The following is a 10,996-nucleotide window of genomic DNA, read 5'->3' as shown; positions in this document are numbered from 1 at the left end:
TTTTGTATCAGAAAGTGTTTCTTATAGATATCCATGTAAATTTGAAGCCCCATGCTAACATCTTGACATTGCTTTGTGCAGTTGTATAAAGAGTTTGTTGCTTGCCTATGGCAAGCTATGTGGAAGGTATGAACTATATAAGGCCCCAATCAAAGATGTACCTATCCCAAATCAAACCGATGGAAATTCTTGCGGCTGGAGATGTCTTCTCCATGCAGAATATGTCCTGCAAAGCTACTTTGCATTAAAACCTTTCATGACTAAGGTAACCATTTGGCAATGCATTCAGTTAGTTTTGGTTTAGTTTATAAAATAATTCTCACCATGTGGTCTTTCAATTTTGCAGAGTGCTTTAAAAAACTACACATATGATTATTTGCAAAGATACCGGGTAAGTTTAATACAACACCTGCTTACTATGTCTAGCCCTAGAGATCTTGAAGATAGCGGCTTGGATGACCGCACTATTGATCTAACAATACATCACATGCCACCACGACAAACCCCTGCATCCGATACAGTGGAATCACAACGGGCCGAGGGGGTCATATCAGCAGAAGATGAAAGAGCCGAGGATGAGGAAAGGTCAAATGAGCATATGGAAGGTGCTAGTGTACAACCAGAGGAGACAATGAAAGAGCCAAGTCAGCCAGTGGAGGAGCCAAAAGATCCTATGGCTGAAACCCAAGATGAGGAAAGCAGGCCTATAGATGAGCAAAAGGATATGGATGAGGAAAGCAGGCCTAGGGATGAGCAAACTGATATGGATCAGGCAAGGATGTATGAGGCAAGCCGGTCAACCGAGGGAGAGGAAAAGACCTTGGAGGAAACCTTGAATGAGGCAGAAAGAGCCATGGGGGAGACCCCTGATGAAGATGTGAATGATGACTATGAAGATGTGAATGATGAAGCTAAAGCAGAGGAGAGCAACAACGACATCAACACTACAGAGACCCAGTATGGACCCTTGCTACCTGTAGATACGGTTGTTCCGGTAATGTCTATTCAAGTATGGAAAAATATGTTCAGCTTCTAACTACTTATATGTACTTGTCAACTTTTACAGAGGTTGATTATCTTGGACGTCAATGGATTGCTGCTGATGCGCGTGCCTCTCGGTGACACAGAACCCTTTGAGGATTTGCAAACGTTTCGGATGGGAACTTGTCGAGTCGTGGTTCATCCAGGAACCAAGGAATTTATTCAGTTTCTTCTTCCGCGCTTCAGAGTTGCCATATGGTCTTCAATGCAAAGGCAAAACTTGTCGCCACTAGTTACAATAGTTTGCAGTGTATGTGACGCTCACACGTCAAATTTTGCCTTTTTGTATGATCAAAGAAAATGCGTTACCGTTGAGGGCCACTACCACCCTAAAAAACCACACTTACCTCTTTTGTACAAACCGTTTAGCCAAATTGGTGTACCCTTTGACGCAACTAATACACTACTGATTGATGATACTCCTGAAAAGGGAGAACTAAATCCGCCGGGAACAACTATCTCACCACCTTCTTTCGAGGGGCATTCCTTCGATTTTTACCTTGAAGACATTCTGATTCCATACTTACAGAAATTGTATCTCAGTCCATTGTTCACGGACGAGTTTGTACTTTCTAATGAATTAAGATGACTCTTCTATCATGTCTTTGTCTTGTCTAACATTGAGAGAGAGAGAGAGAGAGAGAGAGAGAGAGAGAGAGAGAGAGAGAGAGAGAGAGAGAGAGAGAGAGATTTGACATGGTAAAGAAATGTATTTCAAGCACACTTTTTTACAGGGCACAATTGACAAATGAGCTCAATAAACTTCATGTATTGAAAGTCATTTGTATAGACTTGGGTTCACAAGAATATCTGTTACATTGACACTACTTCAACCCGACCATCCAACTCTTTGCACAAAATATCTTTTTCCCTTCGCCGCATCACCTTACGGCTAGCTAGGAAAAAGGAAAAATCTGATAGGTCCTTGTCCATTGACTCTTCAATTATGTCATGCCGCAAATGCTGAAGACTGCATAGCTCCCTTATTGTAACCACCAACAGTAGGCCATGCATGCTCTTTATCAATCACTTCCACATCCACATCAGGATTATCTTCCAAACCTGCAGAAACCTGGTCCATAGGAATGTACTTACCATTGAGCATTTGTGATCGCATATACCAAAACGAGAGTAACAGTGATTGGCTTGCAATCATGTACTTGAAAACTAGAGTATCAAGCGCGACCTCGCACCGTAAACCAATCTCTTCCTTTACATACCATCCTCTGTCAAGAAGTTTGTCACAGGATGACTGCTGAAATGACTTACACATGAACATAGTTTTCGTAACACGGATGTTGTAGCTATGAAACAACTCTATGAAGAGTGCAACACGACAAAAGTTTGCAATTCTAACTAGTTTGGTGGGAATAGAGCTACGTAGAGACCTCTATATATCCTTGTAGAGCTTACTTCGCATTGCCTCCACCATTGTTTCCTCGGGAACTGGCCAGTCCACAGTGTTCCAGTCGGTTGGTAGAGGCACTTTCACCAACATGCCATTCTTATTCCCTGAGCTGAGTTGGTAGAAGTGGTCATAAAAAAATATTCCCTCAGCAGCCAGTCTTTTGCTGCTCCTTCCTGAATACTGTAGAGAACCAATGTGGGCATGAACAAAATGGAAGAGGCCTATTATGCACTCCACAGGCTCCCATTGCTCATAAGAAGAGGGATAAACATCTGCAATATATATAGGAAGAGTTAAACTAAGAGTATCAATAAGTAAAAATGACAAATCTAATGTAATTGAGCTGTGAAGAATGGAGACATTGCTCATAACAAGCGGGAGAAACATTGCAAAATATATAAGAAAAGTTATAATGAGAGTATCAGTAAGTTCACATGTCAAGAGTACTTACAATTGCAACGTGGTTGATGTATATCTGATACATTTCCACTGTTTGCTATCACCTCTGGATGGGTAAACACATGCTGAACGAGAACTTCCTTTACAGATCTTTTGCCGATTTCAACTTTGAAATCCAACACTCTGGCCTTCCATGCTGAGCGGTAAACGTTGATACCACTAGACCTCTTGGGTCTTCTTGGTTGCATGAGGACCCATGAACCTTTGTTTATCCTTTGTCCAACCCATTGGTTCTCTGCACTTATTGAAGTTGATATTGTAATTGAGGATATGCTACTACTTGGCCTTCTAGGCAAAGTGCAACTGTTGGTTGTTGGTGTGAGAGACAGTAAACACCTGGAGCTTCTTGGGCGAGAAGACGTGGAAGCCATAGCTCTCAGAGAAAAGCTTTAGTGGAGGGAGATTCACTTTGAAAGCATTCTAATGGAGGGAAAGTGTTTTAGAATTCCAATATCTTGTGCGGGCTTAATGGTCACCCTCCAGTACGTTAATGACCATAAGAAAATATCAGAAGTGGGACCACATGCAAGCACCTAAAAGCTCGGTAAAAGGAAGGAAAATACGATGCTACAATCCTAGATTCATGAAAGTTTTATGCTATTTTCCTATTTTTTGAGTCTTTCCACGTACTTTCCTACGTAACGTAGCCTTCGTGCTCATTGGACGCGCTCTATTTTTCTCTCTCTTTATATGGCCCTCCAAATGACCTCTGAAATTTCCTAATGATTTATGGCGAGGCTGTTTTGCTTCTTTGGCTCTTTTGGAACCTCCCTTCTTTTTTAATAATTTCTTTGTGAAATTTTAAATTTTCTAGATTTTTTAATATTTCTCTAAATTTTTTGAGAATTTTTTATTTTTTTGGTGAATTTTGTAATTTTAATGGATTTTTTAAAGGTTTTATGAAATTTCTAATTTTTTATTTATTTATCTATCCAATATTGATTTCTTAATGAATTTTTTGTGAAGTTTTTGATTTTTTGTGAATTTTGTAGCTTTTTAAAAAATTTGAATGAATTTTGGTTGACTTATCTATATTTTTGTGACTTTAAAACATATTTTGAAATTGTTTTTTTCTATTTTCTAGTTTTTTGAAAAATTTAGTGATTTTTAAAAGATTTTTTTCCTAATGTTTGTGATTTTTTTTCAAATTTATGTGTGATTTTTTTAATTTTTATTTTTGGGTATTTTAATGAGTTTTCTTTTTTTATTTTTTAATGTTTTAAAATTGTTTTTTGGGGCTCTTTATTAAATAAAACCAACTAAAATTAAAAATTAAACCTAGTTCATTAAACTAACTAAATACTCACCTCTGTTTACCTGGATAGAGTTGGCGTAGTGCTGTTCATGACGAAGGCGCACAACAAAGGGTGGTCACTTGACACTGGCGGTTGGGGCGATAAGCACGCACGCACGCTGTCAGTGGTAGAGAGGGAGAGAGAGGCAGTGAGAGAGAGAGTCCAGCTGGCAGTGACGTGACAGGAGGCAACGAGAAGGCCTAGCCTGGCACGCAGGAGGTAAGGCACACACAGAGAGAGAGAGAGAGAGAGAGAGAGAGAGAGAGAGAGAGAGAGAGAGAGAGAGAGAGAGAGAGAGAGAGAGAGAGAGAGAGAGAGAGAGAGAGAGAGAGAGAGAGACATTGCATCCACTGGATGTGGTGAATGTGTGGGTGGGCAGCAAGAGGTGATGGCGGCAAGCAGGCAGTGGTTCGTATGGCGCACAAAGTGAGACGAGAGAGAAGAGAGTGTGGCGGTGGACTCAGGAGCAGACAAGGAGAGAGAGAGAGAGAGACAGAGAGAGAGAGAGAGAGAGAGAGAGAGAGAGAGAGAGAGAGAGAGAGAGAGAGAGAGAGAGAGAGAGAGAGAGAGAGAGAGAGAGAGAGAGAGAGAGAGAGAGAGAGAGAGTGGGGAGAAGAGAGAGTAATGAGCGCTGAGAGAATAGGGAAGAAAGAGAGTGGGGAGGAGAGAGACTATAATGAGCGTTGAGAGAATGGGGAAGAGAGAGAGTATAATGAGCTTTGAGAGAATAGGGAAGAGAGAGAGTGGATAGAGGAGATAGTATAATGAGCACACCCAAGATGAGCTGGGAAGGATTTATTATTATTATTATTTTTTAAAACCCCAAGTGATTTAAGCGTAGGTTCTCACTGAAACTTACGTTTGCACTCGATTTTCGCTCAGAGTCTAAAATCTCTTAGTCGAGCCTGGAAGTGATCGTTGTAACCTTGCTCAAGCACACATCGACTCATTGAACTTTACCGACGTGCGTCGAAATCATTTTTTTTTCTAATTTCAAGTCTTGAAATGTTCAAAAACGCTAAAATTGGCAGAAAATAGCTTGAAAATGTTAAAAAAACATCCAAAAAAAGTCAAAAATTTCTAGAAATCTCAAAAAATCATAAGCAATCACAATCAAACACTTTCAACATGCACATAATCACCCTATCCCTGAAAATAGCAAAACGCTCAAAGCTTGACCAATGAGGGCACAAAAGCGCTCAAAATGATCGTAAATACACACACAAAATAGCTCATCAAGATCGCAAGATATGAATTTTTAACGAAATTAAGCGGAAATTAATGGAAAATTAGTAAAAAATTACAAAAAAAATATCCAAAAAATACACAAAAAATTTCTAAAAATTCTCCACACATAAATTGTTAGTGAATCCAAATCAAATCACAATAATCACATTGATTCAATCGCCAATTAATTTCACCAATAAAAATAAAAACTAGGTAATTAAATCGGCAATTTTAGGTTGAAAATTGACACAAATGGAGTGCATAAATCCCTGTTTTGAACTCAAAAATGCAACAATTAACCATTAAGTACTTCAAATTTTCAATCAAAAATTGAATTAATCATACACATTAAGCACCTTTTAGGCGCACACACACACACACACACACACACACACACACACACACACACACACACACACACACACACACACAAATAATTGACAGTTTTTACCAATTTTTAGGTGCAAAATGAACTCACAAATGTCTTATTGGGCATGAACACTTCAAAAATCAATCATCACAATTGCAAAATCTTTATGTACACATTGATTTTTTAGTGCACACAAGGGAAAAAATAGTGCACACACACTCAAAATTAAGCATACACACTCAAAATAGTGCACACACACTCAATTAGAATGCACACAGACACGATTTTAATGCACACACTTGCAATTGACCATTCAAGCAAGCAATTAGGCAAATTAGAAATGCACATTAGCTATGAAACCATCAATTTGCACATTTAATTCCAAGAAAAATTTGGCATTATAACGGCATGCAAACTTGCAAAATCAAAATTTCCAATTCACAAATTGACAACCGCTAAGCATACCGTACAAATGTTGAGTCCGTAAGCACCTTCCAATTGCCAATTACACAATGTGTAGGCCGATTTTGTCGATGCTCCAAAGCCCTAATCTTGCATTCCAACAGTAGATGAGGGCACTGCCTCTAATTAAGAATTGAAATTGCTAGTCAACAACTTGTTGATCCTGACTATGGCAATTTAATCTGCCTCTCTCATACACAACTATCAACATAACCCTCACTTTCCTCCCCACCTGCTCTATTAATAGATGTCTACTAACGTAAAAACCTCGCAACATACACAAGGGATGCTGGTGCAAAAGGAGCCATTGTCAAGGAGAAGTAATTTCAATGCCCTCAAAAGACGCAAATCTTCCCTTCTTGGCCTACTATATTCTCTCATGTTATGTGCAAATGGCTCTTTTTGATTTAAAAAAATGTATAGTGTGATATATTACACACAGATCCTGATATAGCATGCATTCTCATAGCGTGCTGCAAGTAGTGCACTTTACTCAAAGAGATGACTAGCTTAGCTTAGCAACATTGCTTGCTTCGAAGCTTTTCTGCAGTTTATACAATTAAGAGCTCAATAGCTTGTTGCTTATGTTTTCGAACAATGTGGAATTATTTCATAGCAAATAAATCATTGATGTTGTGCATTGCGAGTAGGGACCGCTATTGCCTCTTAATTAGAATTGTCCATCAAAGTCAATAGCTCATAATAGTCATAACATGCTCTCAGACTTTGACTAGGTTCTCTGGAGAGCTACATTCAACCTAATTGTGGCTAGATAAATTGGTTTTGGGTCAAATAAAAACAATGCCAAAGATTCAACGTTGAGCCTACATCTCGTGGCTTAAGCTACTCTCCTTTGTTTGTTAGTTGCTACTTTCAAATGGCTTATACCATGAATTTCACTATCGTGGAACTCAAGACCTAAGAATTGGGCTGAGTCCAAGTTAGTCTAATGGAAAGTGGATGAGAGGAGCTAAACCATAGCCTGTCATAGCAGAGGAAAAAGAAAATCTCTCGAGTATCTTAGTAGCAAAGATACCAGAGTGGGATGAGATACTTGAAGAAGAGAAAACCTCTTTCAGGAAAAGGAAGTTCTCTAAGGTAGTCAAAGGAGAAGAGTTAGTGGATTTGAAACTTGGCACCACCAAGATTCTATACCAGCTTGTCAAAGGTGCATATGTACTCTTATCTGTCTCTCTCTCTCTCTCTCTCTCTCTCTCTCTCTCTCTCTCTCTCTCTCTCTCTCTCTCTCTCTCTCTCTCTCTCTCTATATATATATATATATATATATATATATATATATAAATATATTTATTTATATATAAAAATTATATATTTATTTAAAAAATAAAAATAAAATAAAAAAAATATATAAAGATATAATTAAATATGTATATATATATATATATATATATAGATGCTTTTCTTTAAATTTGCAACTCAAATACGTCGAAGCACTCTGTATTATGTGGGTTTTCTATTCCAAATTAAAAACCATGTAGAGGACATGGAGCTACTCTCTTGCAATGCCAGCTAGCTCTTTTGTGATTCTTCTTCTTCTGCAGGTGCAGAGAGTAGCGATGAAGAGGATGTGGAGCGCACCCCTGTCCTGCACATTGCAAAATATCACTCTTCTCCCCAACTATGGCCCCCGAGCTACAAGCAAAGCATCTCTCTCTCTCTCTCTCTCTCTCTCTCTCTCTCTCACACACACACACACACACACACACACACACACACACACACAAGACACGCTGGGAGATAACACACACACACACACACACCCCAATACACAAGACATGTAAGAGAGAGAGAGAGAGAGAGAGAGAGAGAGAGAGAGAGAGAGAGAGGAGATGATGCTCGACATCCTAGGCATAGATAGTTCATGTCACTGTCTGCAGGACAACGTCCCAAGTATGGATGGGTCATGGCAGGTCTCCCAGACTTCACGCGAGGACTGCTATGCTATCAACCATATACTGTAGAGAGCCCTGTTAGTCCATCACACGTGGCCTCCCTTCTTACAGCCACTTGTTTCCTTGTCCCCCCCTGGTGTTACTCCACTGCTCATCAAAGGGCATGTTTACTTAATCTATGAGGTGGATGCAACGCTTTGCTCCCTTGTATGTTTGGCCAAGTGTGTTGTGTGTGTCCTAGAGCTAGAGGCAAAGCATCTCTCTCTCTCTCTCTCTCTCTCTCTCTCTCTCTCTCTCTCTCTCTCTCTCTCTCTCTCTCTCTCTCTCTCTCTCACACACACACACACACACACACACACACACACACACACACACACACACACACACACACACACACACACACACACACAAACACACACACACACAAGACACGCTGGGAGACAACACATAGACACACACCTCAATACACAAGAAATGTAAGAGAGAGAGAGAGAGAGAGAGAGAGAGAGAGAGAGAGAGAGAGAGAGAGAGAGAGAGAGAGAGAGAGAGAGAGATGTGTGCTATATTCCCTCATCTTATGTGCAAATGGCTCTTTTCGATTTAAAAAAATGTGTAGTGTGCTATATTACACACAGATCCTGATACAACATGCATTCTCATAGCGTGCTGCAAGTAGTGCACTTTACTCAAAGAGATGACTAGCTTAGCTTAGCAACGTTGCTTGCTTCGAAGCTTTTCTGCAGTTTATACAATTAAGAGCTCAATAGCTTATTGGTTATGTTTTCAAACAGTGTGGAATTCTTTCATAGCAGATAAATCATTGATATTGTGCAATGCGAGTAGGGACCGCTATTGCCTCTCAATTAGAATTTTCCATCAAAGTCAATAGCTCATAATCGTCATAACATGCTCTCAAACTTTGACTAGGCTCTCTGGAGAGCTACATTCAACCTAATTGTGGCTAGATAAATCGTTTTTGGGTCAAATACAAACAATGCCAAAGATTCAACCTTGAGCCTACACCTCGTCGCTTAAGCTATTGTCCTTTGTTTGTTATTTGCTCCTTTTAAATGGCTTATACCATGAATTTCACTATCGTGGATGGTTGTAAGGGTGGGGGTGGGCTTTTGTAGGTGAAAAGACAGACTTAGTATTGCTACATGTGAGGAGGTTTTGGCGATCATTGGGTCAGTACTCAAAAGTACCAAAGCGGGAAAAACTTCTACTTCGATTTGAGTTGTAAATTACCGTTGTGATTTTGTGTGTTTCATATCAGGTAGTTTTACAACCTACATAATATCCTTTGGAATTCCTACTTTGGAATTCCTATGTCAAATATTATGAGTTTGCGACTATCTTTGACGCAAACTTTCAACCACGGCTAGCCCTTATAGAGGGTAAAATCATTCACTTTAAGGTGCCATCTCTTTGATTTCTTTTGGTGCTTATTCTGTACTCTATGCAATACATTATGTACAACATTTAAATAGACATGCATAGACATAGATGGGTACACATACACATATATAAAAGATTGTTATTTTAGTCATAAGTTTGTATGCCGTGTCTTTGACTATGTTTTGACACTGCTTGGGGTCCCATTTCATTTAATAGCTTATTTTAGGAATTAAGGAATTGTGCTTTTGTCTCTTGTCTGTATTGATGTCAGACTTTAAAGAATCAATTCGTTGCCCTCTCATTTCCTTATTTGAATAAATAAAATTATAGCAAGAAAAAACAAATCCTCTTACTGTTCCAAACATACAAACACAAATTTCGAGGAAATAAGTTGCAGTCAAAAGTTAATAAAAGATGATTAAATAAAACACACAGTGATACAAAATTCTTGAGAACAAGACCCTAATACATACCAGAATTTCAAACCTACAACAATATGCACTACATCATATTCAATTATTTTTCATGGTCACAATTTATTGTTTTTCTATACCAAACTTTATGTGGTTCATTACTGCTTGTTTTTTGGGAAAATCATAAAAAATATTACATACTTACTTATAGTTCACAACTGCGAGCATTCTCTAATCCAATCACCTTGACTGGTTAAAGTTTAGTGTTTCTCCAAACTACAACTTACATTCTTTGTTATTGTCTATTGTCAAGCATAGATTACATCTATATGATTTCTTGCGCCTCAAGTTTAATAACATTTTTAACCACCCATTCCAATTTTTAATTGGAGGTAGTGCCCTCGTCTACTACAGACGACCTTGTTTTATTGACTCGACAGTTGGTAGCTTTTGATGGCGTAGTTTTTTTTGGAGCTTCTTATCACATCCACGTGGGTTAATGAGAGCGCAGGATTGAGATTTTGCTCCTACGCTAACGAAGTAACCACGTAGAGGAGATGGAGATGCTCTCTTGCGATGCCAGCCAGCTCTTTTGCGATTCTTCTTCTTCTGTAGGTGCAAAGAGTAGCGATGAAGAGGATGTGGAGCGCACCCCTATCCAGCGCATTGCAAAATATCACTCTTCTCCCCAACTATGGCCTCGGAGTTGCAGGCAAAGCATCTCTCTCTCTCTCTCTCTCTCTCTCACACACACACACACACACACACACACACACACACACACACACACACACACACACACACACACACACACACACACACACAAGACACGCTGGGAGACAGCACACACACACACACCCCCAATACACAAGACCTATACGAGAGAGAGAGAGAGAGAGAGAGAGAGAGAGAGAGAGAGAGAGAGAGAGAGAGAGAGAGAGAGAGAGAGAGAGAGAGAGAGAGAGAGAGAGAGAGAGAGAGAGAGAGAGAGATAGAGATAGAGAGAGATG

At 39.3% G+C, this 10,996-nt stretch overlaps 1 protein-coding gene across 1 annotated transcript in view; it reads left to right on the top strand.

The window, feature by feature from the left end:
- The first annotated feature begins 10,543 nt into the window (after nucleotides 1–10,543).
- Nucleotides 10,544–10,996, top strand: part of LOC147423989 (amino acid transporter AVT1C-like) — a 64,158-nt gene continuing 63,705 nt past the window's right edge. The window contains exon 1 of the mRNA XM_086502320.1: nucleotides 10,544–10,698. The gene's annotated coding sequence lies outside the window, so the exon portion shown is untranslated. The remainder of the gene's footprint in view (nucleotides 10,699–10,996) is intronic.

Source organism: Adiantum capillus-veneris, chromosome 26, assembly GCF_014529385.1.
Source record: "Adiantum capillus-veneris isolate H3 chromosome 26, ASM1452938v2, whole genome shotgun sequence".
Classification (NCBI taxonomy): domain Eukaryota; kingdom Viridiplantae; phylum Streptophyta; class Polypodiopsida; order Polypodiales; family Pteridaceae; genus Adiantum; species Adiantum capillus-veneris.
Note: the sequence above shows the minus strand (reverse complement) of the source record. Positions and strands in the feature narration are given on the sequence as shown.